The sequence below is a fragment of the Melospiza melodia genome, chromosome 2, assembly GCF_035770615.1.
Source record: "Melospiza melodia melodia isolate bMelMel2 chromosome 2, bMelMel2.pri, whole genome shotgun sequence".
NCBI classification, from domain to species: Eukaryota; Metazoa; Chordata; class Aves; order Passeriformes; family Passerellidae; genus Melospiza; species Melospiza melodia.
In genome coordinates this window covers 52,116,479-52,138,170 of record NC_086195.1, presented here as the reverse complement: position 1 = coordinate 52,138,170, position 21,692 = coordinate 52,116,479, and positions in this window count along the sequence as shown.

The following is a 21,692-nucleotide window of genomic DNA, read 5'->3' as shown; positions in this document are numbered from 1 at the left end:
AATCTGCCATCCAGAAGCGGGGCAGCTTACTTTTGTTTGCCAGGGAAACGGGCCGAGGTTTTTCTCTGGGGGCCTATGGCAGGGAGGGACCGGCTGGCTCCTGAAAAGCTACGATAGGCAGGATGGTGACCAGACCCATGGTGGCACCAGTGCCAAGTTGGGCTGATTTGATAGTAGCAAGTGGCTCCTGCAATCTGCCATCAAAATGTTGGCAGGCGAGTTTTGTTTTCCAGGGAAAAGCGCCGTTGTTTGTGTTTGGTGGCCTGTGGCTGGGAGTGACCGGCTGGCTCCTTAGAATCCACGATACGCAGGATCGTTCCCAGACCTGAGGTGGCACCAGTGCCAAGTTGGGCTGGTTTGATAGTACCAAGTGGCTCCTGCAATCTGCCATCCAGAAGCGGGGCAGCTTACTTTTGTTTGCCAGGGAAACGGGCCGAGGTTTTTCTCTGGGGGCCTATGGCTTGGAGTGACCGGCTAGGTCCTGAAAAGCTACGATAGGCAGGATGGTGACCAGATCCATGGTGGCACCAGTGCCAAGTTGGGCTGGTTTGATAGTACCAAGTGGCTCCTGCAATCTGCCATCAAAAAGTTGGCAGGCGAGTTTTGTTTTCCAGGGAAAAGCGCTGTGGTTTGTGTTTGGGGGCCTGTGGCTGGGAGTGGCCGGCTGGCTCCTTAGAATCCACGATACGCAGGATGGTTCCCAGACCAGAGGTGGCACCAGTGCCAAGTCGGGCTGGTTTGATGGTGAAAAGTGGCTCCTGCAATCTGCCATCCAGAAGCGGGATAACTTACTTTTGTTTGCCAGGGAAACGGGCCAGGGTTTTTGTCTGGGGGCCTATGGCTGGGAGTGACCGGCTGGCTCCTGAAAAGCTACGATAGGCAGGATGGTGACCAGACCCATGGTGGCACCAGTGTCAAGTTGGGCTGGTTTGATAGTACCAAGTGGCTCCGGCAATCTGCCATCAAAATTTGGCAGGCGAGGTTTGTTTTCCAGGGAAAAGCGCCGTTGTTTTTGTTTGGGGGCCTGTGGGTGGGAGTGGCCAGATGGCTAATTAGAATCCACGATACGCAGCATGGTTCCCAGACCTGAGGTGGCACCAGTGCCAAGTCGGGCTGGTTTGATACTATCAAGTGCGTCCTGCAATCTGCCATCCAGAAGCGGGATAGCTTACTTTTGTTTGCCAGGGAAACGGGCCGAGGTTTGTGTCTGGGGGCCTATGGCTGGGAGTGACCGGCTGGCTCCTGAAAAGCTACGATAGGCAGGATGGTGACCAGACCCATGGTGGCACCAGTGCCAAGTTGGGCTGGTTTGATAGTACCAAGTGGCTCCTGCAATCTGCCATCAAAAAATTGGCAGGCGAGTTTTGTTTTCCAGGGAAAAGCGCCGTTGTTTTTGTTTGGGGGCCTGTGGCTGGGAGTGGCCGGCTGGCTCCTTAGAATCCACGATACGCAGGATGGTTCCCAGACCAGAGGTGGCACCAGTGCCAAGTCGGGCTAGTTTGATGGTGCAAAGTGGCTCCTGCAATCTGCCATCCAGAAGCGGGGCAGCTTACTTTTGTTTGCCAGGGAAACGGGCCGAGGTTTTTGTCTGGGGGCCTATAGCTGGGAGTGACCGGCTGGCTCCTGAAAAGCTACGATAGGCAGGATGGTGACCAAACGCATGGTGGCACCAGTGCCAAGTTGGGCTGATTTGATAGTACCAAGTGGCTCCTGCAATCTGCCATCAAAAAGTTGGCAGGCGAGTTTTGTTTTCCAGGGAAAAGCGCTGTGGTTTGTGTTTGGGGGCCTGTGGCTGGGAGTGGCCGGCTGGCTCCTTAGAATCCACGATACGCAGGATGGTTCCCAGACCAGAGGTGGCACCAGTGCCAAGTCGGGCTGGTTTGATGGTGAAAAGTGGCTCCTGCAATCTGCCATCCAGAAGCGGGATAACTTACTTTTGTTTGCCAGGGAAACGGGCCGAGGTTTGTGTCTGGGGGCCTATGGCTGCGAGTGACCGGCTGGCTCCTGAAAAGCTACGATAGGCAGGATGGTGACCAGACCCATGGTGGCACCAGTGCCAAGTTGGGCTGGTTTGATAGTACCAAGTGGCTCCTGCAATCTGCCATCAAACAATTGGCAGGCGAGTTTTGTTTTCCAGGGAAAAGCGCCGTTGTTTTTGTTTGGGGGCCTGTGGGGGGGAGTGGCCGGCTGGCTCCTTAGAATCCACGATACGCAGGATGGTTCCCAGAGCTGAGGTGGCACCAGTGCCAAGTCGGGCTAGTTTGATGGTGCAAAGTGGCTCCTGCAATCTGCCATCCAGAAGCGGGGCAGCTTACTTTTGTTTGCCAGGGAAACGGGCCGAGTATTGTTTCTGGGGGCCTATGGCTGTGAGTGACCGGCTGGCTCCTGAAAAGCTACGATAGGCAGGATGGTGACCAGACCCATGGTGGCACCAGTGCCAAGTTGGGCTGATTTGATAGTACCAAGTGGCTCCTGCAATCTGCCATCAAAAAGTTGGCAGGCGAGTTTTGTTTTCCAGGGAAAAGCGCCGTTGTTTGTGTTTGGGGGCCTGTGGCTGGGAGTGGACGGATGGCTCCTTAGAACCACGATACGCAGGATGGTTCCCAGACCAGAGGTGGCACCAGTGCCAAGTCGGGCTGGTTTGATACTACGAAGTGGTTCCTGCAATCTGCCATCCAGAAGCGGGGCAGCTTACTTTTGTTTGCCAGGGAAACGGGCCGAGGTTTGTGTCTGGGGGCCTATGGCTGGGAGTGACCGCCTGGCTCCTGAAAAGCTACGATAGGCAGGATGGTAACCAGACCCATGGTGGCACCAGTGCCAAGTTGGGCTGGTTTGATAGTACCAAGTGGCTCCTCCAATCTGCCATCAAAAAGTTGGCAGGCGAGTTTGTTATCCAGGGAAAAGCGCCGTTGTTTGTGTTTGGGGGCCTGTGGCTGGGAGTGGCCGGCTGGCTCCTTAGAATCCACGATACGCAGGATGGTTCCCAGACCAGAGGTGGCACCAGTGCCAAGTCGGGCTGGTTTGATGGTGAAAAGTGGCTCCTGCAATCTGCCATCCAGAAGCGGGATAACTTACTTTTGTTTGCCAGGGAAACGGGCCGAGCTTTTTGTCTGGGGGCCTATGGCTGGGAGTGACCGGCTGGCTCCTGAAAAGCTATGATAGGCAGGATGGTGACCAGACCCATGGTGGCACCAGTGCCAAGTTGGGCTGATTTGATAGTACCAAGTGGCTCCTGCAATCTGCCATCAAAAAGTTGGCAGGCGAGTTTTGTTTTCCAGGGAAAAGCGCCGTTGTTTGTGTCTGGGGGCCGGTGGCTGGGAGTGGCCGGCTGGCTCCTTACAATGAACGATACGCAGGATGGTTCCCAGACCTGAGGTGGCACCAGTGCCAAGTCGGGCTAGTTTGATGGTGCAAAGTGGCTCCTGCAATCTGCCATCCAGAAGCGGGGCAGCTTACTTTTGTTTGCCAGGGAAACGGGCCGAGGTTTTTCTCTGGGGGCCTATGGCAGGGAGGGACCGGCTGGCTCCTGAAAAGCTACGATAGGCAGGATGGTGACCAGACCCATGGTGGCACCAGTGCCAAGTTGGGCTGATTTGATAGTAGCAAGTGGCTCCTGCAATCTGCCATCAAAATGTTGGCAGGCGAGTTTTGTTTTCCAGGGAAAAGCGCCGTTGTTTGTGTTTGGTGGCCTGTGGCTGGGAGTGACCGGCTGGCTCCTTAGAATCCACGATACGCAGGATCGTTCCCAGACCTGAGGTGGCACCAGTGCCAAGTTGGGCTGGTTTGATAGTACCAAGTGGCTCCTGCAATCTGCCATCCAGAAGCGGGGCAGCTTACTTTTGTTTGCCAGGGAAACGGGCCGAGGTTTTTCTCTGGGGGCCTATGGCTTGGAGTGACCGGCTAGGTCCTGAAAAGCTACGATAGGCAGGATGGTGACCAGATCCATGGTGGCACCAGTGCCAAGTTGGGCTGGTTTGATAGTACCAAGTGGCTCCTGCAATCTGCCATCAAAAAGTTGGCAGGCGAGTTTTGTTTTCCAGGGAAAAGCGCTGTGGTTTGTGTTTGGGGGCCTGTGGCTGGGAGTGGCCGGCTGGCTCCTTAGAATCCACGATACGCAGGATGGTTCCCAGACCAGAGGTGGCACCAGTGCCAAGTCGGGCTGGTTTGATGGTGAAAAGTGGCTCCTGCAATCTGCCATCCAGAAGCGGGATAACTTACTTTTGTTTGCCAGGGAAACGGGCCAGGGTTTTTGTCTGGGGGCCTATGGCTGGGAGTGACCGGCTGGCTCCTGAAAAGCTACGATAGGCAGGATGGTGACCAGACCCATGGTGGCACCAGTGTCAAGTTGGGCTGGTTTGATAGTACCAAGTGGCTCCGGCAATCTGCCATCAAAATTTGGCAGGCGAGGTTTGTTTTCCAGGGAAAAGCGCCGTTGTTTTTGTTTGGGGGCCTGTGGGTGGGAGTGGCCAGATGGCTAATTAGAATCCACGATACGCAGCATGGTTCCCAGACCTGAGGTGGCACCAGTGCCAAGTCGGGCTGGTTTGATACTATCAAGTGCGTCCTGCAATCTGCCATCCAGAAGCGGGATAGCTTACTTTTGTTTGCCAGGGAAACGGGCCGAGGTTTGTGTCTGGGGGCCTATGGCTGGGAGTGACCGGCTGGCTCCTGAAAAGCTACGATAGGCAGGATGGTGACCAGACCCATGGTGGCACCAGTGCCAAGTTGGGCTGGTTTGATAGTACCAAGTGGCTCCTGCAATCTGCCATCAAAAAATTGGCAGGCGAGTTTTGTTTTCCAGGGAAAAGCGCCGTTGTTTTTGTTTGGGGGCCTGTGGGTGGGAGTGGCCGGCTGGCTCCTTAGAATCCACGATACGCAGGATGGTTCCCAGACCAGAGGTGGCACCAGTGCCAAGTCGGGCTAGTTTGATGGTGCAAAGTGGCTCCTGCAATCTGCCATCCAGAAGCGGGGCAGCTTACTTTTGTTTGCCAGGGAAACGGGCCGAGTATTGTTTCTGGGAGCCTACGGCTGCGAGTGACCGGCTGGCTCCTGAAAAGCTACGATAGGCAGGATGGTGACCAGACCCATGGTGGCACCAGTGCCAAGTTGGGCTGATTTGATAGTACCAAGTGGCTCCTGCAATCTGCCATCAAAAATTTGGCAGGCGAGTTTTGTTTTCCAGGGAAAAGCGCCGTTGTTTGTGTTTGGGGGCCTGTGGCTGGGAGTGGCCGGCTGGCTCCTTAGAACCACGATACGCAGGATGGTTCCCAGACCAGAGGTGGCACCAGTGCCAAGTCGGGCTGGTTTGATAGTACCAAGTGGTTCCTGCAATCTGCCATCCAGAAGCGGGGCAGCTTACTTTTGTATGCCAGGGAAACGGGCCGAGGTTTTTGTCTGGGGGCCTATAGCTGGGAGTGACCGGCTGGCTCCTGAAAAGCTACGATAGGCAGGATGGTGACCAAACGCATGGTGGCACCAGTGCCAAGTTGGGCTGATTTGATAGTACCAAGTGGCTCCTGCAATCTGCCATCAAAATGTTGGCAGGCGAGTTTTGTTTTCCAGGGAAAAGCGCCGTTGATTGTGTTTGGGGGCCTGTGGCTGGGAGTGGCCGGCTGGCTGCTTAGAATCCACGATACGCAGGATGGTTCCCAGACCAGAGGTGGCACCAGTGCCAAGTCGGGCTGGTTTGATACTACCAAGTGCGTCCTGCAATCTGCCATCCAGAAGCGGGGCAGCTTACTTTTGTTTGCCAGGGAAACGGGCCGAGGTTTTTCTCTGAGGGCCTATGGCTTGGAGTGACCGGCTAGGTCCTGAAAAGCTACGATAGGCAGGATGGTGACCAGATCCATGGTGGCACCAGTGCCAAGTTGGGCTGGTTTGATAGTACCAAGTGGCTCCTGCAATCTGCCATCAAAAAGTTGGCAGGCGAGTTTTGTTTTCCAGGGAAAAGCGCTGTGGTTTGTGTTTGGGGGCCTGTGGCTGGGAGTGGCCGGCTGGCTCCTTAGAATCCACGATACGCAGGATGGTTCCCAGACCAGAGGTGGCACCAGTGCCAAGTCGGGCTGGTTTGATGGTGAAAAGTGGCTCCTGCAATCTGCCATCCAGAAGCGGGATAACTTACTTTTGTTTGCCAGGGAAACGGGCCGAGTATTGTTTCTGGGGGCCTACGGCTGCGAGTGACCGGCTGGCTCCTGAAAAGCTACGATAGGCAGGATGGTGACCAGACCCATGGTGGCACCAGTGCCAAGTTGGGCTGATTTGATAGTACCAAGTGGCTCCCGCAATCTGCCATCAAAAATTTGGCAGGCGAGTTTTGTTTTCCAGGGAAAAGCGCCGTTGTTTGTGTTTGGGGGCCTGTGGCTGGGAGTGGACGGATGGCTCCTTAGAACCACGATACGCAGGATGGTTCCCAGACCAGAGGTGGCACCAGTGCCAAGTCGGGCTGGTTTGATAGTACCAAGTGGTTCCTGCAATCTGCCATCCAGAAGCGGGGCAGCTTACTTTTGTATGCCAGGGAAACGGGCCGAGGTTTTTGTCTGGGGGCCTATGGCTGGGAGTGACCGGCTGGCTCCTGAAAAGCTACGATAGGCAGGATGGTGACCAAACGCATGGTGGCACCAGTGCCAAGTTGGGCTGATTTGATAGTACCAAGTGGCTCCTGCAATCTGCCATCAAAATGTTGGCAGGCGAGTTTTGTTTTCCAGGGAAAAGCGCCGTTGATTGTGTTTGGGGGCCTGTGGCTGGGAGTGGCCGGCTGGCTGCTTAGAATCCACGATACGCAGGATGGTTCCCAGACCAGAGGTGGCACCAGTGCCAAGTCGGGCTGGTTTGATACTACCAAGTGCGTCCTGCAATCTGCCATCCAGAAGCGGGGCAGCTTACTTTTGTTTGCCAGGGAAACGGGCCGAGGTTTTTCTCTGAGGGCCTATGGCTTGGAGTGACCGGCTAGGTCCTGAAAAGCTACGATAGGCAGGATGGTGACCAGATCCATGGTGGCACCAGTGCCAAGTTGGGCTGGTTTGATAGTACCAAGTGGCTCCTGCAATCTGCCATCAAAAAGTTGGCAGGCGAGTTTTGTTTTCCAGGGAAAAGCGCTGTGGTTTGTGTTTGGGGGCCTGTGGCTGGGAGTGGCCGGCTGGCTCCTTAGAATCCACGATACGCAGGATGGTTCCCAGACCAGAGGTGGCACCAGTGCCAAGTCGGGCTGGTTTGATGGTGAAAAGTGGCTCCTGCAATCTGCCATCCAGAAGCGGGATAACTTACTTTTGTTTGCCAGGGAAACGGGCCGAGGTTTGTGTCTGGGGGCCTATGGCTGGGAGTGACCGGCTGGCTCCTGAAAAGCTACGATAGGCAGGATGGTGACCAGACCCATGGTGGCACCAGTGCCAAGTTGGGCTGGTTTGATAGTACCAAGTGGCTCCTGCAATCTGCCATCAAACAATTGGCAGGCGAGTTTTGTTTTCCAGGGAAAAGCGCCGTTGTTTTTGTTTGGGGGCCTGTGGGGGGGAGTGGCCGGCTGGCTCCTTAGAATCCACGATACGCAGGATGGTTCCCAGAGCTGAGGTGGCACCTGTGCCAAGTCGGGCTAGTTTGATGGTGCAAAGTGGCTCCTGCAATCTGCCCTCCAGAAGCGGGGCAGCTTACTTTTGTTTGCCAGGGAAACGGGCCGAGTATTGTTTCTGGGGGCCTATGGCTGTGAGTGACCGGCTGGCTCCTGAAAAGCTACGATAGGCAGGATGGTGACCAGACCCATGGTGGCACCAGTGCCAAGTTGGGCTGATTTGATAGTACCAAGTGGCTCCTGCAATCTGCCATCAAAAAGTTGGCAGGCGAGTTTTGTTTTCCAGGGAAAAGCGCCGTTGTTTGTGTTTGGGGGCCTGTGGCTGGGAGTGGACGGATGGCTCCTTAGAACCACGATACGCAGGATGGTTCCCAGACCAGAGGTGGCACCAGTGCCAAGTCGGGCTGGTTTGATACTACGAAGTGGTTCCTGCAATCTGCCATCCAGAAGCGGGGCAGCTTACTTTTGTTTGCCAGGGAAACGGGCCGAGGTTTGTGTCTGGGGGCCTATGGCTGGGAGTGACCGCCTGGCTCCTGAAAAGCTACGATAGGCAGGATGGTAACCAGACCCATGGTGGCACCAGTGCCAAGTTGGGCTGGTTTGATAGTACCAAGTGGCTCCTCCAATCTGCCATCAAAAAGTTGGCAGGCGAGTTTGTTATCCAGGGAAAAGCGCCGTTGTTTGTGTTTGGGGGCCTGTGGCTGGGAGTGGCCGGCTGGCTCCTTAGAATCCACGATACGCAGGATGGTTCCCAGACCAGAGGTGGCACCAGTGCCAAGTCGGGCTGGTTTGATGGTGAAAAGTGGCTCCTGCAATCTGCCATCCAGAAGCGGGATAACTTACTTTTGTTTGCCAGGGAAACGGGCCGAGGTTTTTGTCTGGGGGCCTATGGCTGGGAGTGACCGGCTGGCTCCTGAAAAGCTATGATAGGCAGGATGGTGACCAGACCCATGGTGGCACCAGTGCCAAGTTGGGCTGATTTGATAGTACCAAGTGGCTCCTGCAATCTGCCATCAAAAAGTTGGCAGGCGAGTTTTGTTTTCCAGGGAAAAGCGCCGTTGTTTGTGTCTGGGGGCCGGTGGCTGGGAGTGGCCGGCTGGCTCCTTACAATGAACGATACGCAGGATGGTTCCCAGACCTGAGGTGGCACCAGTGCCAAGTCGGGCTAGTTTGATGGTGCAAAGTGGCTCCTGCAATCTGCCATCCAGAAGCGGGGCAGCTTACTTTTGTTTGCCAGGGAAACGGGCCGAGGTTTTTCTCTGGGGGCCTATGGCAGGGAGGGACCGGCTGGCTCCTGAAAAGCTACGATAGGCAGGATGGTGACCAGACCCATGGTGGCACCAGTGCCAAGTTGGGCTGATTTGATAGTAGCAAGTGGCTCCTGCAATCTGCCATCAAAATGTTGGCAGGCGAGTTTTGTTTTCCAGGGAAAAGCGCCGTTGTTTGTGTTTGGTGGCCTGTGGCTGGGAGTGACCGGCTGGCTCCTTAGAATCCACGATACGCAGGATGGTTCCCAGACCTGAGGTGGCACCAGTGCCAAGTTGGGCTGGTTTGATAGTACCAAGTGGCTCCTGCAATCTGCCATCCAGAAGCGGGGCAGCTTACTTTTGTTTGCCAGGGAAACGGGCCGAGGTTTTTCTCTGGGGGCCTATGGCTTGGAGTGCCCGGCTAGGTCCTGAAAAGCTACGATAGGCAGGATGGTGACCAGATCCATGGTGGCACCAGTGCCAAGTTGGGCTGGTTTGATAGTACCAAGTGGCTCCTGCAATCTGCCATCAAAAAGTTGGCAGGCGAGTTTTGTTTTCCAGGGAAAAGCGCTGTGGATGGTGTTTGGGGGCCTGTGGCTGGGAGTGGACGGCTGGCTCCTTAGAATCCACGATACGCAGGATGGTTCCCAGACCAGAGGTGGCACCAGTGCCAAGTCGGGCTGGTTTGATGGTGAAAAGTGGCTCCTGCAATCTGCCATCCAGAAGCGGGATAACTTACTTTTGTTTGCCAGGGAAACGGGCCAGGGTTTTTGTCTGGGGGCCTATGGCTGGGAGTGACCGGCTGGCTCCTGAAAAGCTACGATAGGCAGGATGGTGACCAGACCCATGGTGGCACCAGTGTCAAGTTGGGCTGGTTTGATAGTACCAAGTGGCTCCGGCAATCTGCCATCAAAATTTGGCAGGCGAGGTTTGTTTTCCAGGGAAAAGCGCCGTTGTTTTTGTTTGGGGGCCTGTGGGTGGGAGTGGCCAGATGGCTAATTAGAATCCACGATACGCAGCATGGTTCCCAGACCTGAGGTGGCACCAGTGCCAAGTCGGGCTGGTTTGATACTATCAAGTGCGTCCTGCAATCTGCCATCCAGAAGCGGGGTAGCTTACTTTTGTTTGCCAGGGAAACGGGCCGAGGTTTGTGTCTGGGGGCCTATGGCTGGGAGTGACCGGCTGGCTCCTGAAAAGCTACGATAGGCAGGATGGTGACCAGACCCATGGTGGCACCAGTGCCAAGTTGGGCTGGTTTGATAGTACCAAGTGGCTCCTGCAATCTGCCATCAAAAAATTGGCAGGCGAGTTTTGTTTTCCAGGGAAAAGCCCTGTTGTTTTTGTTTGGGGGCCTGTGGCTGGGAGTGGCCGGCTGGCTCCTTAGAATCCACGATACGCAGGATGGTTCCCAGACCAGAGGTGGCACCAGTGCCAAGTCGGGCTAGTTTGATGGTGCAAAGTGGCTCCTGCAATCTGCCATCCAGAAGCGGGGCAGCTTACTTTTGTTTGCCAGGGAAACGGGCCGAGTATTGTTTCTGGGGGCCTACGGCTGCGAGTGACCGGCTGGCTCCTGAAAAGCTACGATAGGCAGGATGGTGACCAAACGCATGGTGGCACCAGTGCCAAGTTGGGCTGATTTGATAGTACCAAGTGGCTCCTGCAATCTGCCATCAAAATGTTGGCAGGCGAGTTTTGTTTTCCAGGGAAAAGCGCCGTTGATTGTGTTTGGGGGCCTGTGGCTGGGAGTGGCCGGCTGGCTGCTTAGAATCCACGATACGCAGGATGGTTCCCAGACCAGAGGTGGCACCAGTGCCAAGTCGGGCTGGTTTGATGGTGAAAAGTGGCTCCTGCAATCTGCCATCCAGAAGCGGGATAACTTACTTTTGTTTGCCAGGGAAACGGGCCGAGGTTTGTGTCTGGGGGCCTATGGCTGGGAGTGACCGGCTGGCTCCTGAAAAGCTACGATAGGCAGGATGGTGACCAGACCCATGGTGGCACCAGTGCCAAGTTGGGCTGGTTTGATAGTACCAAGTGGCTCCTGCAATCTGCCATCAAACAATTGGCAGGCGAGTTTTGTTTTCCAGGGAAAAGCGCCGTTGTTTTTGTTTGGGGGCCTGTGGGGGGGAGTGGCCGGCTGGCTCCTTAGAATCCACGATACGCAGGATGGTTCCCAGAGCTGAGGTGGCACCAGTGCCAAGTCGGGCTAGTTTGATGGTGCAAAGTGGCTCCTGCAATCTGCCCTCCAGAAGCGGGGCAGCTTACTTTTGTTTGCCAGGGAAACGGGCCGAGTATTGTTTCTGGGGGCCTATGGCTGTGAGTGACCGGCTGGCTCCTGAAAAGCTACGATAGGCAGGATGGTGACCAGACCCATGGTGGCACCAGTGCCAAGTTGGGCTGATTTGATAGTACCAAGTGGCTCCTGCAATCTGCCATCAAAAAGTTGGCAGGCGAGTTTTGTTTTCCAGGGAAAAGCGCCGTTGTTTGTGTTTGGGGGCCTGTGGCTGGGAGTGGACGGATGGCTCCTTAGAACCACGATACGCAGGATGGTTCCCAGACCAGAGGTGGCACCAGTGCCAAGTCGGGCTGGTTTGATACTACCAAGTGCGTCCTGCAATCTGCCATCCAGAAGCGGGGCAGCTTACTTTTGTTTGCCAGGGAAACGGGCCGAGGTTTGTGTCTGGGGGCCTATGGCTGGGAGTGACCGCCTGGCTCCTGAAAAGCTACGATAGGCAGGATGGTAACCAGACCCATGGTGGCACCAGTGCCAAGTTGGGCTGGTTTGATAGTACCAAGTGGCTCCTCCAATCTGCCATCAAAAAGTTGGCAGGCGAGTTTGTTATCCAGGGAAAAGCGCCGTTGTTTGTGTTTGGGGGCCTGTGGCTGGGAGTGGCCGGCTGGCTCCTTAGAATCCACGATACGCAGGATGGTTCCCAGACCAGAGGTGGCACCAGTGCCAAGTCGGGCTGGTTTGATGGTGAAAAGTGGCTCCTGCAATCTGCCATCCAGAAGCGGGATAACTTACTTTTGTTTGCCAGGGAAACGGGCCGAGGTTTTTGTCTGGGGGCCTATAGCTGGGAGTGACCGGATGGCTCCTGAAAAGCTACGATAGGCAGGATGGTGAGCAGACCCATGGTGGCACCAGTGCCAAGTTGGGCTGGTTTGATAGTACCAAGTGGCTCCTGCAATCTGCCATCAAAAAGTTGGCAGGCGAGTTTTGTTTTCCAGGGAAAAGTGCCGTTGTTTTTGTTTGGGGGCCTGTGGGTGGGAGTGACCGGCTGGCTCCTTAGAATCCACGATACGCAGGATGGTTCCCAGACCAGAGGTGGCACCAGTGCCAAGTCGGGCTAGTTTGATGGTGCAAAGTGGCTCCTGCAATCTGCCATCCAGAAGCGGGGTAGCTTACTTTTGTTTGCCAGGGAAACGGGCCGAGTTTTGTGTCTGGGGGCCTATGGCTGGGAGTGACCGGCTGGCTCCTGAAAAGCTACGATAGGCAGGATGGTGACCAGACCCATGGTGGCACCAGTGCCAAGTTGGGCTGATTTGATAGTAGCAAGTGGCTCCTGCAATCTGCCATCAAAAAGTTGGCAGGCGAGTTTTGTTTTCCAGGGAAAAGCGCCGTTGTTTGTGTCTGGGGGCCTGTGGCTGGAGTGGCCGGCTGGCTCCTTACACTGAACGATACGCAGGATGGTTCCCAGAGCTGAGGTGGCACCAGTGCCAAGTCGGGCTAGTTTGATGGTGCAAAGTGGCTCCTGCAATCTGCCATCCAGAAGCGGGGTAGCTTACTTTTGTTTGCCAGGGAAACGGGCCGAAATATTTGTCTAGGGGCCTCTGGCTGGGGGTGGCTGGCTGGCTCCTGAAAAGCTACGATAGGCAGGATGGTGACCAGACCCATGGTGGCACCAGTGCCAAGTCGGGCTGGTTTGATAGTACCAAGTGGCTCCTGCAATCTGCCATCAAAAAGTTGTCAGGCGAGTTTTGTTTTCCAGGGAAAAGCGCCGTTGTTTGTATTTGGGGGCCTGTGGCTGGGAGTGGCCGGCTGGCTCCTTTGAACCCACGATACGCAGGATGGTTCCCAGACCCAAGGTGGCACCAGTGCCAAGTCGGGCTGGTTTGATACTACCAAGTGCGTCCTGCAATCTGCCATCCAGAAGCGGGGCAGCTTAATTTTGTTTGCCAGGGAAACGGGCCGTGGGTTTTGTTTGGGGGCCTATGGCTGAGAGTGGCCGGCTGGCTCCTGAAAATCCACGCTAGGCAGCATGCTTCCCAGATGCAAGGTGGCACCAGTGCCAAGTCGGGCTGGTTTGATGGTGCAAAGTGGCTCCTGCAATCTGCCATCCAGAAGCGGGGCAGCTGATTTTTGTTTGCCAGAGAAAAATTCCGTGGATTGTTTTTGGGGGCATATTGCTGGGAGTGGCCGGCTGGCTCCTTAAAATGCTCGATACGCATGATGGTTCCCAGGTCCAAGGTGTCACCACTACCAAGTCGGCCTGCGGTTTTAGTATCAAGTTCATCCTGCAATTTGCCATCCAGAAGAGGGGCAGTTGAGTTTTGTTTGCCAGAGAAACGGGCCGAGGTTTCTGTTTGGGGACATATGGCTGAGAGTGGCCGGCTGGCCCCTGAATATCCACGATACACAGCATGGTTCCCAGATCCAAGGTGGCACCAGTGCCAAGTTGGGCTGGTTTGATAGTACCAAGTGTCTCCTGCAATCTGCCATCCAGAAGCGGGGCAGCTTACTTTTGTTTGCCAGAGAAATAGGCCTAGGTTTTTGTCAGGGGGCCTGTGGCTAGGAGTGGCCGGCTGGCTCCTAAGAATCCACGATACGCAGGATGTTTCCCAGACCCAAGGTGGCACCAGTGCCAAGTCGGGCTGGTTTGATAGTACCAAGTGGCTCCTGCAAACTCCATCAAAAAGTTGGCAGGTGTGTTTTGTTTTCCAGGGAACAGCGCCGTTGATTTTGTTTGGGGGCCTGTGGCTGGGAGTGGCCGGCTGGCTCCTTAGAATCCACGATACGCAGGATGGTTCCCAGACCCAAGGTGGCACCAGTGCCAAGTTGGGCTGGTTTGATTACACCAAGTGGCTCCTGCAATCTGCCATCCAGAAGTGAGGCAGCTAAGTTTTGTTTGCCAGAAAAAAGGGCCGTGGTTTTTGTTGGGGGCCTGTGGCTGGGAGTGGCCGGCTGGCTCCTTAGAATCCACCATACGCAGGATGGTTCCCAGACCCAAGGTGGCACCAGTGCCAAGTCGGGCTGGTTTGATAGTCCCAAGTGGCTCCTGCAAACTGCCATCCAGAAGCGGGGTAGCTGAGTTTTGTTTGCCAGGGAAATGGGCCGTTGTTTGTGTTTGGGGGCCTGTGGCTGGGAGTGTTCGGCTGGTTCCTGAATATGTACGATACGCAGGATTGTTCCCAGACCCAAGGTGGCACCAGTGCCAAGTCGGGCTGGTTTGATGGTGCAAAGTGGCTCCTGCAATCTGCCATCCAGACGCGGGGCAGCGGATTTTTGTTTCCATGAGAAATGGTCCGTGGTTTGTTTTTGGGGGTATATGGCTGGGCCTGGCCGGCTGGCTCCTTAAAAAGCTCGATATGCAGGATGGTTCCCTGACACAAGGTGGCACCAGTGCCACGTCGGGCGGTTTTCGTAGTACAAAGTGCGTCCTAAAATTTGCCATCCAGAAGAGGGGCAGTTGAGTTTTGTTTGCCAGAGAAAAGGTCCGTGGTTTGTTTTTGGGGGCATATGGCTGAGAGTGGCTGGCTGGCCCCTGAAAATCCACGATACACAGGATGGTTCCCAGATGCAAGGTGGCACCTGTGCCAAGTCGGGCTGATTTGATAGTACTAAGTAGCTCCTGCAATCTGCCATCCAGAAGCGGGACAGCTTACTTTCGTTTGCCAGGGAAACGGGCCGAGGTTTGTGTTTGGGGGCCTATGGCTGAGAGTGACCGGCTGGCTCCTGAAAAGCTACAATAGGCAGGATGGTGACCAGACCCATGGTGGCACCAGTGCCAAGTTGGGCTGGTTTGATAGTACCAAGTGGTTCCTGCAATCTGCCATCCAGAAGCAGGGCAGCTGAGTTTTGTTTGCCAGAGAAAAGGGCCTTGGTTTGTGTTTGGGGGCATATGGCTGGGTGTGGCCAGCTGGCTCCTTAAAATGCACGATATGCAACATGGCTCCCAGACCCAAGGTGGCACCAGTGCCAAGTTGGGCTGGTTTGATAGTACCAAGTGGCTCCTGCAATCTTCCATGATCACGTGGAGAAATACTTTCTGGTTTCAGCCTCATGCTCTTTCTTCTCTCCCTCAACTTCTCTATCACCTCTCATCTGGTTCACATGCGCTGTCTTCAAGGTCCACAGGCTACTTTTCACAGAATCTTCTGGCCTGATGAAGTAAGAATGATGAATAGAACAGAGCTGGGATCTATTTTCCAGTTTGGATAAAATGCATTCTGCACACAAATCCAAGGAGAACGTGCTGCCCCAATGCCCAGAAAATCTTTCACTCCTGCTAGTGTTCTACGTCAACCGCAACTTAGTCTGAAAGAAAAGCTTTTTCTCTGAGAGCATCTGAGAGGTTTGCATGAAGCACTGATATCTGACATATGCAATTTTGAATAGGAGAGGAAAAAGAAAATGGCAAGGAGTTTTTAATTTTAGTGGTTTCAATTTTAATTTCCGTGCACTTTTTCAAAACTTGTCAGCTCAAATGCCCATCAACATCTTTTAGTCATCTGTAAGTCAGTATTCATATAAAATGTGCTTCAAATCCAAAGAATTTCAAATTTGCACTCCAAGCTTCTATGCCTAGATTTATGATTTCCTACACATATTAGATGAAAGGAAGGCCTTTTTTACTGTGGGAGTGCTGGAACACTGGAACAGGTTGCCCAGAGAAGTTGTGGGTGTCCCATCCCTGAAAGTATTCAAGGTCACCTTGGACGGGGCTTGGAGCAGCAACAAAGGAGAAGCTTGATGGTAGAGAAACAAAGTTGGACTATAGAAGAAACTCGGATTGAAGTATAGGATCAAGTTTTCTCTCAGCTCTTGGGGTAAATTCAAAGTTGTACAAAATGACATTTATCTGTGCTATTCACTACTGTAACAGAAAGTTTCATGAAAACTGTACAGAAGATAGTAAATTTTAAAAGAGATAAGAATTACAGCATAAAATCCATGGGATAGGTTACAACATGAGACACTCTCTAAGAGAAAATCTCTTTGTTTCAGCACTTCATCGGGGTAAGATTTCATGAAGTGCCAAAGAAGGCGGCAAAATATCATTCGGGACATTATTTACTGGAATTCAGCCTGGCCATTAGTAGGAACTGCCTTTGAACATATCATGTAGATATACCACACACACTTTCCCTTCACTGAAAAATTACTGTTTACAACAAATAAGCAATTGACGATCAAAATTGATTGAAAGCATCTTAAACATGTCAAGTATTTCATTGTAGATGATCTGTGATCCAAATGCTTCTTCCACCTTCGAGAGGGACAGAAGAATTCTTCCATATCATGATGGTTTAAAATTGTATCAACCAATGTTTTCTGCTGAAAAGATATCATCTATTTTTTTCTATTTTTGGAAGAAAATATTCCTAGACATACAACAGGTGAGAACTAAGTAATTTTAAAGAAACAAATGAAATGAAAATATTCTGTAAATAGAATGAAATGAAAAGCTGTGTTTTAAATAGGAGCTAAATATTAAACAGAATTTTTGTACCAGGCATTTGAATTACTGCACCAGCTCTTTTGCCCATCAAGAGAGGCATTTAGCATTTCAGTCTTTTCCAAGGTGTTCATGATCTGCTATGCTGATCTCTGTGTGTGCCTAGGTGTGTGTGGAGGGGGGGGCATATGAAGGGGAGTGTGTATGTTTGCTTTACAATTGTTGTGGCAGATTCATGCCTCAGCTCCACATTTTGTTTTAAAAAGGTCACACCGAGTGGATATGAAGTTTACTATCAACAAGAGATCGATTCCCAAATCATCCATTTGACTCTCCCTTATAAATCATGTGCTTTGTTGCATATTTTATCAAATATACTTTCAAGCCAGATGGAGGAAGGAGGATGTGGGAATCCCTCCACCATCTTGCAACTTTTATGTAAGTAGGTTTTCAAGAAAATCATCATTTCTCTTTTAAATATGTCTGGAACAGGTATGATGGTAGTGTCAACCTGTTGGAGTTTTTGTTGCTGGAAGAAGTTGTACAAAAGGATTGGTTTTTACATTGACCAGTTACTGAATCAAGCGCAGGAATACATTGGAAATTTAGCTGGGGGTTCCTTTTCCCAGCAGACTACTTCTAGAACGAGCTTGTACACTGAAGCTGACTCTTTTGCTCTCTTTTTGTTTCTTTCCTATTTTCTTGGCTTCTTTGCCACTATCTAGACAATTTTGGAACTTTGTTCCCAACTAAAATGGTTTCAATAGTCTGATTGTGATCATACATTTTTACAAGGAATTTTTAAAATCTTTCCTCGAGTCCAGAAAGTCAAGGACTTAGATCTTTTTCTTCCCTTATCAATATTGCCATGAAATTGATAAATAAAGACCAACTCTTTATTTTTGTTTTTAACCCACGTAGATAATTCTCATCCATTAATCCATTTTGTGGACCAATAGCTGCCATTCTGATGGAAGCTGTCACTTCTTAACAATAGGCATTCTGTGACTATGTTGACTGCACTTTGGGTGAAGATCCTAACTGGTCTTAGATATACATAGGGAGAAATTTGCTCAGCCAGTGTCAGTCTTAAGCATGCGTATCAGAAGATCTTTCTAGAGCTGGGAATTTTCCCATGAAAGGGATTCAGTTAGGGAAGAGACACTTGTGCCAGAGTTTTACATTCTTCTTGAACACTGCTTAAGGAACTTAGATGCCATGTCCATTTGGATCTCTGTCTGCACAGAACTTTGTCATGCCAGCGCTTTGAAATGCATCTTGAAGAGAATTCACTAGCACAGAATGAAAGAGAGTGGAAGGGGTTGGTGGGGCTAACCAGGCCCAACCCCCCTGCCTAAACCAGGATACCTAGAGCCTCTTGCCCAGGATTCTATCTGGGTGTACTTTTAATGTCTTCAAAGATCCAGGCTCCACAATCTTTCTGGGCAGTCTGTGCCGTGGTTCAGTCACCCTGACAGTAAAGAAACATTTACTGATGTTCAAAGGCAATCTCCTGTATTTCAGTGTGTGCCCACTGCCTCTTGTCTTTTCCCTCAGCATCACTGAAAAGACACTGATTCCCTCCCCTTTGCACTATTGCTTCCATATGTATGTGTGATGCCATGTAGAGGTATGTCAAAAACCTCCCTGAAGCCCAGGCAGATAATATTCCCTTCATCTACCAGTCAAGTTGATTCATCAGAGGAGTTTAAAGTGATGTTCAGCATGAAATTCCCCTGAAAAATCATGCTAACTACATTATTTGGTCATCTGTCATGTGCCTGGCAAGGATTTCCAGGAAGAGCTGCTTCATCAACTTCCTGGGGATAAAAAAGAGGCTGGCTGGTTTGTACTATGGCGAGTCCTCTTAATTGCCTTTTTTGAAGATGGGTGTCATTTGCTAACATCCACTCTTTAGCTCCTCTTCTCATCTACACCTCGGCAAAAAGCTTTTCCACTATGTCTGGCTAGGAAAAACTGTGCCAGCACAGAAAACATCTCCCATCGTGTTCTAGAAGTTGCACGGATGTCTGCCAAGTGTTTGGCAGGAAGAAAAGAAAAGTTGTCCAAAACAGCTTCCAATCGAATGTTCCTGTGATTGGAAAAGTCAGGAGAGTGCAAAGGTACTGTTTTCTATCAGTTGGCAAGGTGCGCACACAATCCCAGTGTTGTACAGCTTGCTTCTTCACCTTCCCGAAGCTGCCGCTCTCGCCGGCTGCCGGAGCCCAAGAAGCGGCTTCGCGCAAAGACGATTGTGCCGCTCACAGTGCTCTCCTTAGCGCGGCTTCTGCCGAAAGACGCCCGGCAGCGGCTCTTACCTCCGGAGAGCATCCTACCTTCGTCTTTAGCTCCTCTTCTCATCTACACCTCGGCAAAACGCTTTTCCACTATGTCTGGCTAGGAAAAACTGTGCCAGCACAGAAAACATCTCCCATCGTGTTCTAGAAGTTGCACGGATGTCTGCCAAGTGTTTGGCAGGAAGAAAAGAAAAGTTGTCCAAAACAGCTTCCAATCGAATGTTCCTGTGATTGGAAAAGTCAGGAGAGTGCAAAGGTACTGTTTTCTATCAGTTGGCAAGGTGCGCACACAATCCCAGTGTTGTACAGCTTGCTTCTTCACCTTCCCGAAGCTGCCGCTCTCGCCGGCTGCCGGAGCCCAAGAAGCGGCTTCTTCGCGCAAAGACGATTGTGCCGCTCACAGTGCTCTCCTTAGCGCGGCTTCTGCCGAAAGACGCCCGGCAGCGGCTCTTACCTCCTGAGAGTGGCAGCTTCGGGAAGGTGAAGAAGCAAGCTGTACAACACTGGGATTGTGTGCGCACCTTGCCAACTGATAGAAAACAGTACCTTTGCACTCTCCTGACTTTTCCAATCACAGGAACATTCGATTGGAAGGTGTTTTGGACAACTTTTCTTTTCTTCCTGCCAAACACTTGGCAGACATCCGTGCAACTTCTAGAACACGATGGGAGATGTTTTCTGTGCTGGCACAGTTTTTCCTAGCCAGACATAGTGGAAAAGCTTTTTGCCGAGGTGTAGATGAGAAGAGGAGCTAAAGAGTGGATGTTAGCAAATGACACCCATCTTCAAAAAAGGCAATTAAGAGGACTCGCCATAGTACAAACCAGCCAGCCTCTTTTTTATCCCCAGGAAGTTGATGAAGCAGCTCTTCCTGGAAATCCTTGCCAGGCACATGACAGATGACCAAATAATGTAGTTAGCATGATTTTTCAGGGGAATTTCATGCTGAACATCACTTTAAACTCCTCTGATGAATCAACTTGACTGGTAGATGAAGGGAATATTATCTGCCTGGGCTTCAGGGAGGTTTTTGACATACCTCTACATGGCATCACACATACATATGGAAGCAATAGTGCAAAGGGGAGGGAATCAGTGTCTTTTCAGTGATGCTGAGGGAAAAGACAAGAGGCAGTGGGCACACACTGAAATACAGGAGATTGCCTTTGAACATCAGTAAATGTTTCTTTACTGTCAGGGTGACTGAACCACGGCACAGACTGCCCAGAAAGATTGTGGAGCCTGGATCTTTGAAGACATTAAAAGTACACCCAGATAGAATCCTGGGCAAGAGGCTCTAGGTATCCTGGTTTAGGCAGGGGGGTTGGGCCTGGTTAGCCCCACCAACCCCTTCCACTCTCTTTCATTCTGTGCTAGTGAATTCTCTTCAAGATGCATTTCAAAGCGCTGGCATGACAAAGTTCTGTGCAGACAGAGATCCAAATGGACATGGCATCTAAGTTCCTTAAGCAGTGTTCAAGAAGAATGTAAAACTCTGGCACAAGTGTCTCTTCCCTAACTGAATCCCTTTCATGGGAAAATTCCCAGCTCTAGAAAGATCTTCTGATACGCATGCTTAAGACTGACACTGGCTGAGCAAATTTCTCCCTATGTATATCTAAGACCAGTTAGGATCTTCACCCAAAGTGCAGTCAACATAGTCACAGAATGCCTATTGTTAAGAAGTGACAGCTTCCATCAGAATGGCAGCTATTGGTCCACAAAATGGATTAATGGATGGGAATTATCTACGTGGGTTAAAAACAAAAATAAAGAGTTGGTCTTTATTTATCAATTTCATGGCAATATTGATAAGGGAAGAAAAAGATCTAAGTCCTTGACTTTCTGGACTCGAGGAAAGATTTTAAAAATTCCTTGTAAAAATGTATGATCACAATCAGACTATTGAAACCATTTTAGTTGGGAACAAAGTTCCAAAATTGTCTAGATAGTGGCAAAGAAGCCAAGAAAATAGGAAAGAAACAAAAAGAGAGCAAAAGAGTCAGCTTCAGTGTACAAGCTCGTTCTAGAAGTAGTCTGCTGGGAAAAGGAACCCCCAGCTAAATTTCCAATGTATTCCTGCGCTTGATTCAGTAACTGGTCAATGTAAAAACCAATCCTTTTGTACAACTTCTTCCAGCAACAAAAACTCCAACAGGTTGACACTACCATCATGCCTGTTCCAGACATATTTAAAAGAGAAATGATGATTTTCTTGAAAACCTACTTACATAAAAGTTGCAAGATGGTGGAGGGATTCCCACATCCTCCTTCCTCCATCTGGCTTGAAAGTATATTTGATAAAATATGCAACAAAGCACATGATTTATAAGGGAGAGTCAAATGGATGATTTGGGAATCGATCTCTTGTTGATAGTAAACTTCATATCCACTCGGTGTGACCTTTTTAAAACAAAATGTGGAGCTGAGGCATGAATCTGCCACTACAATTGTAAAGCAAACATACACACTCCCCTTCATATGCCCCCCCCTCCACACACACCTAGGCACACACAGAGATCAGCATAGCAGATCATGAACACCTTGGAAAAGACTGAAATGCTAAATGCCTCTCTTGATGGGCAAAAGAGCTGGTGCAGTAATTCAAATGCCTGGTACAAAAATTCTGTTTAATATTTAGCTCCTATTTAAAACACAGCTTTTCATTTCATTCTATTTACAGAATATTTTCATTTCATTTGTTTCTTTAAAATTACTTAGTTCTCACCTGTTGTATGTCTAGGAATATTTTCTTCCAAAAATAGAAAAAAATAGATGATATCTTTTCAGCAGAAAACATTGGTTGATACAATTTTAAACCATCATGATATGGAAGAATTCTTCTGTCCCTCTCGAAGGTGGAAGAAGCATTTGGATCACAGATCATCTACAATGAAATACTTGACATGTTTAA